Source organism: Bidens hawaiensis, unplaced genomic scaffold, assembly GCF_021521415.1.
Source record: "Bidens hawaiensis isolate Kalapana, Puna unplaced genomic scaffold, B.hawaiensis_p1.1 tig00061658_1, whole genome shotgun sequence".
Classification (NCBI taxonomy): Eukaryota; Viridiplantae; Streptophyta; class Magnoliopsida; order Asterales; family Asteraceae; genus Bidens; species Bidens hawaiensis.
Genome location: NW_027501097.1, coordinates 58875 through 64992, shown reverse-complemented (window position 1 = coordinate 64992; position 6118 = coordinate 58875). Strand labels below are relative to the sequence as shown.

General features: G+C 35.7%; 1 pseudogene; it reads left to right on the top strand.

The window, feature by feature from the left end:
- The first annotated feature begins 555 nt into the window (after positions 1-555).
- LOC143603451 (tryptophan N-monooxygenase CYP79A68-like) lies at positions 556-3872 on the top strand (annotated as a pseudogene).
- Positions 3873-6118: the final 2246 nt, after the last annotated feature.

Genomic DNA, 6118 nt, shown 5'->3' with positions numbered 1-6118 from the left:
AAACTTGGTCTCTCTTTATTGTTTCTTTTATATTACTTAGGGGTTGCTTTGTTACACTTGGGATACCCTGTTTGTTTGGATACACACATAGTGACAGATTCATTCGAATCTGGGAAAGTTTGGCTAAACAAATTAATTTTAATTCCTCAATTAATTTTTACCGGTTGTGATGGGCTGGTGGGTTGCACTTTTTTTCTCATCATAAAACACATGTATGTCATCTTTTTACATTAACCATTTAACTTTTTACATTAATCATTCCCTAAATGTATGCATACGTACGTCTATTAAACACCACATTTGAAGCTAAGAATCTCAAAAGTAATTGTACATAGTATCTTACAGATTGGCGAGCTAGAGAGAAGTGGTTATGCGGTTTCACAGCCGACGTCTTATGTACTTAAAACAACTTAGGTACAAATTTTTTATGCGGTTTTTACACTTTTACAAGTATAAAAGTGTGGTATATAACCAGCTAACACTATTATATGATATTGATTATTGCATACAGCGAACCCCTATAAATACGATACTGATACAATGCGCACAAAAACAACAAAATTAACAAACAAAATCAGAATTTTAAATTTCTGTCAAAAGCTGTTTGCTTCCGATATGCTCATAATATTAATTCTCTCCCTTATGTCAGTCTTGTTTTTGTTCTTCATGCTCAACAGGTTCACAAGACATGATTCCAAACGCCAACCGCCTCTTCCTCCTGGCCCGACACCTTTGCCCTACATTGGCAGCATAATCAGCATGCTTCGAAACAAGCCCACGCTTCGATGGATTCATAGGATGATGGACGAAATGAACACCAAGATCCTATGCATCCGCCTTGGAAACGTCCATGTCATAGCAGTAAGCGATCCAAAGATCGCTCTTGAGTTTTTGAAGGACAAAGATGGGATCTTCTCGTCTAGGCCCGATTCCATGTCGGGTTTTCTGACGAGTGGCGGCTACTTGAACACAGCTCTTGCTCCAATGGGTGATCACTGGAAGAAGATGAGAAAAATCCTATCTGCCGAGATTCTTTCGGTTGCTAGGCATAAGTGGCTTTCCAACAAGCGAAATGAAGAAGATGATAATATAGTGAGGTAAGTTACGTATGTGCTTATTTAATTGTTTATACATGAATGGTTAGATACATAGATTTTGCTTGACGGCATAGGATGTAAAATGTTGTAAAAACTTAGACCCATCGCTATGGGGCGGGGTTGGCTGAGTTGGCCGGCGCCATTGGGCGCTCAACACATTGTAAAAACTAAAAACCATTACATTTTCTCTTTTCGTTTTAATTAAATAATATATTTTTATACCTTTATCAATATTATTTTTGTTTTCATTCACTCACTACCACTTTCTAGAAAATATTAAAAAAATATATGATATGAACAGTGAAACCATAAATTTAACTTTCATGTATAACATTTTCTCTCTTCTCCATTCACAATCACATCCTATAATTTGCCAACCCCCACCCCCACATATTTTTAAGGTATGGGCTGTGAATGTTCTAACATGACACACACACACACACACACACACACACACACACATATATATATATATGGATCTGAAAGAAATACATTGAAGATGCTCTTATATGATACCGATTTATCCGTTTACCAAAATATGCTCTTATAGGGGTAGTCGATCGGTATCAAATATTTGCTAAGCCTGACAAATATTTATTCAAATATGTGTAACTAACAATTAAACTTGTCAAATCATCACAGATCTTTATTCTTTCTCCTGATTAATTTTTTTTAATTAAATTTAATCTCAGCAACATATTCTATACTCATTTAATTAAATGTGTGGTCCATATTGAGTTTTTAAAATTCTTATAACTCATCAAGTTTTCAAAATATCATTCCCATATATATCTAGGTTGGTTGAAGTTAGTCTAAAAAGATCATAGTCTCTAAAAATGCTAGGAAGGGATTCTAGCCCTTAGATCAAACCTTATAATGGGTTAGATTAAATGACGGTAAATTAAATTACATGTTGTGTTTTATTCAAATAATTGCATAACTAGAGCTCTCCATTAATCATCGTAAAACAAAAAAACAAAAACATATTATACATCCATGATCAACATTATGAACTTAAACACAATATGTTTATTTTCTCTCTTGAGTCCTTTTATCATCATAATGAAAAATAACAAAAACATGATGAACATACATGAACAACATAATGAACTAAAACAAAGTGAACATGAACCAAAACACAAGGTATAAAATCACAAATTAAAACACAATGAATAACTTCATGAACTAAAACATAGTAAAGAATATCATGACTAAAACACAATGAGTAGAAAGTTATGAGTTAAAACACAGTGCGTAGAACATCATGAACTGAAAAAACAGTGGGTAGAACACCGTGAATTAAAACACGCCATGAAGAACATCATAACTAAAACACGATATGACTTCCCCATGGCCGATTTCTAAAGCCACATGTAGATTTTTCTTTTCTTCTTCAGTAGATGAAACATCATGAACTAAAACATGGTGAATAGATAGATCATCATGAACTAAAACATCTTTTTAAAGAGAAAAACTAGATTATGATTGAGGAATGAAGAATCAAGAAGGACTCCATGTTTTTGATAAAATGTAATTTAAATATGTAAAAATGAGGATATTGTGTGTGTGTGTAAATACATATTATTTCTTATATATGCAATACAACATCCAAATTAATGTATCTTGTAGGTACATTAACAATCAATGTGACATCCATCATGGGATCACCATTGTGAATGTCAGGATTATCGGGCAACAATACTCAAGCAACTTAACAAGGAAACTCATATTTGGTAGTAGGTATTTGGGTAAAGGGAATGAAGACGGTGGACAGGGGGTTGATGATATTGAGTATTTTGAATTACTGTTGACGATTCTTGCTTCAACTCACGCATTTTGTGTGACGGATTACTTCCCCATGGTTGCGATGGAGAACCGATTTTGATGGGCATGAAAAAATCCTAAGGAGTGCTATTCTTATGGCAAGAAATTATCAAGATCCGTTGATCGACGAGAGGATTCAACAATGGAAAGAGGGTGTTAGGACCGAACAAGATGACTTGCTTGGCGTTTTCATAACTCTTAATGGTACTCGACTAACACCCGATGAGATTAAAGCCCAAATCTTTGTAAGATTAATAATATATATTGTCTTGGAAGATATCTATCTTTGTTTTGTGTAATATCAAATAACTTTGGTCTAGTACAGGATCTAATTCTAGCGAGTTTGAAAACGTTTCAAATAATATTGAATGGGCAATGGCGGAAATGATGAATGAACCGAGGATATTTGATAAAGCTGTCGGTGAGCTCGATTTTATGGTTGGAAAGGATAGACTTGTTCAAGAATCTGATCTACGAAACCTTAATTACATCAAAGCATGTGTAAAGGAGGCTTTCAGGTTGCACCCAATTGCACCTTTCAACCTCCCTCACGTGACAACAGTTGAGTCTACTGTTGCTGGATACTTCATACCCAAGGGTAGTCATGTGTTAGTGAGCTGCCTCGGGCTAGGGAGGAACCCTATGATTTGGGATGACCCATTGGCATTCAATCTAGACCGTCACATGACAAGTGATAAAAATGTGGTGTTAACCGACAACAAGCTTCACACCTTCTCTTTTAGCACTGGTCCACGAGTGTGCCTTGGAGTGTTGTTGGGCTCAACCATGGCCACAATGCTTTTAGCTAGACAAGTACAAGGTTTCACCTGGGAGTTGCCACCCAACGAACCACAAGTTGATTTGGAGGAGAAGTGGGATGATTTAGCGAAGGCTAAGCCATTGTTGGCCATAGCAAAGCCTCGTCTGCCTTATCATCTTTATCCCACTTAAGTATATTATCATCACTGATGTAATTTATTAAAAATAAAGGAAAATTTGGTTTTAATAATCTTAACTATTGTTAGGGCCCAAATTTTATAGTCGGATCTGTGGTCAGCTCAGGATCCTAAATATGCTCAGGATCCCGAATATGTTTAGGATTCTCGAATAAGTTTAGTATCCTGAGTATTAATGCTAATAAATAGATATTTCTCTTTTGGCGTTGATTTATAATTGCATATATTCATTGTTGATTTAGTCCATGCGAAATACACGGTTGGTGGTTGAAGAAAACGTGTCGAATGAGCTATAACCGTTAGGAGTAAGGGCCAAGTAATGGTTAACGGTCAAATATTGACTGTATGCTGAAATCTCGCACTTGTAGTTAATATTAGCACGTGGGAGAACTCTATTATTGCCATGAATCATTTCTATGTATATGGATCCCGGATTTGCTGACAGGGTTTCAGTATTCGGTATCCCTGATAGTTACTAACTGTTGTATTATCCTCGAATATTTGAGGTTATTTCGCAGGTGGGACCACGTTTGACGAGTGACTCCCTAAAGAATCGGTCAAAGACGTGGGATGAACGTTGACGAATGTGGATAGACTCAAAGAAGAGTGCTCTAGCGGCTATATTGGAAGACTCTTTCAGTTCCGGGATACTTGGAGAGTTAGTTAGAGATTTCAGCCTATCCTGCAGATACAAGTATTCTGAGGATTATACTTCAGGATATCCAACTGTCCTTTATTATTTTGTTTGTTTTGCAGATAAGACCACATGTTTAATGTGATTATAAGAACGTAGGTTTGTAACGGCTTCGTCAACTGGAACGTGGGAAGCTACGGATAATATATGACTCAGTCTAGGGTTTATTCCGGATTTCTCGGAATTTCAGTTGTACTCTTTTGCTTATTTAAACGAGCTGATATGATCGATTAGAACACACACTTCACTAGTTTAGCTATCAACACTCATTGTAACACTTAGTATACGATCTACTATCAGCTCCACCACATGTAATCACCCTTTTTGTTATTAATAAAATAGATGGTGATAGTTTTCACCGTCCGGGGGTTTTTTGTGCCGGAGATCCTCACGATCAAGGGCTTTTTCCCTCGAAATCAAATCATTGTGTTCACTATGTTTTCGTTCAAGCAATTTACCTCACGTACTAATTTGATCAAAAATTACTTTGTTAATTTTTGACCGAAACAACTACGACCTATTGACTGATAATAATCGATACATACACTTTGACCAATGATAATACTAACTTTCACTTTTGTTGCATTGGTAGCTTAATGATCATGGATTTATACTTGATTCTCACTATGATGATTATGAACGAAGCGGAGAAATGGACAAGCGAAATCAAGTATAAATCATATGAATTTGTGTGTAAAATATATGATCATTATGCTACTAGGATTGCTTTTGGCAACAAAAGTGTAAGTTTATATTATCAATGGCCAAACTATAAGTATGATTTTTTTTTTCAAAAAATTAAATAAGCTTTATTTAACTAAACAAGGATCCAATTACAATAGAGAGACAGGTAAGCGGGCAACAAGCTGCGCCGCCACCCCATTTTGAATGACAAAACCGATCCTACTGAAAACAAAGCTATCGTTCTTCGGCGTCATTGAGTTCTTGTGCACGACCCACTTAACTCTTTTTAAAAACGTAGCAGCATCGGGGGCAAGAGAACCAAATGTATCAAAAACTAAAAGGAATGAAGGCATGTTGATTCTCAACACACGTCTTCTCGTGCTTAGCAATTTTCCTTGTTTCTGCCTATAAGTATAAATCAAAAGCAAAAGGAATGAAGTATGAATTGTTATTGGCCAACATGTCATAGTTTGGATTAATAAATATCAATGTTCTAGGTCATTGGTAATAAAACTTTGTGCGTGTGCAATTGTACATGACTAAAACAAGGGTATTACATTGATTGATAAGTAATAGATCAACAAGTCGGAACCAAGGAATTTGATGCTCGTACGTTGTGGTTTAAGGCTTTCATATGTTTCCATTTGTTCTTTTACGTACATCATGAATACTGCCTCAATATATAATGGTTATGAATGTATAAAATCACATGGAAGTCCTAAGTTCAAACCTTGGGCATAGTGTTAGTTTAGAAAAAATGGTGTAACTTAAGAGTAGTGTGGTTTGCCATTAATTAAAAAAATAATATTTAAATGCATATCAATTATGTCACATCTGACTTGACCCGGAGGCTGTGGCATATT